This window comes from Priapulus caudatus, unplaced genomic scaffold (assembly GCF_000485595.1).
Source record: "Priapulus caudatus unplaced genomic scaffold, Priapulus_caudatus-5.0.1 Scaffold945, whole genome shotgun sequence".
Classification (NCBI taxonomy): domain Eukaryota; kingdom Metazoa; phylum Priapulida; class Priapulimorpha; order Priapulimorphida; family Priapulidae; genus Priapulus; species Priapulus caudatus.
The window spans coordinates 108,446-108,756 of NW_014578006.1; positions in this window are offsets into that span (position 1 = coordinate 108,446).

A 311-nucleotide genomic window follows, 5' to 3' on the forward strand; every position below is an offset into this window, starting at 1 on the left:
AACATACTCTCGCCAACCGAACTTTGTTAACATTGAGCTCCAGAACATATCAAGATCCGACAGGAGTTTTCTGATTGTCAGACCTAAATGGCGATAGTGGATTTGTGATGAATAACTTCTCTGGGCCGTTCCATTTTTACTTGATTGATGATTTTGATAAACATAAAAAATTAATGTCTATCTTGTGGACTCGGAGCCGGTGTAGCAGAATGCTTTGGAAAGACTCTCAGCCAATTCCCCGATGTGTGAAGACCCATCTTTTTTATCGGTAGTTACACACAAGTGCCATGAAGTTCACTATTGTCATTTGA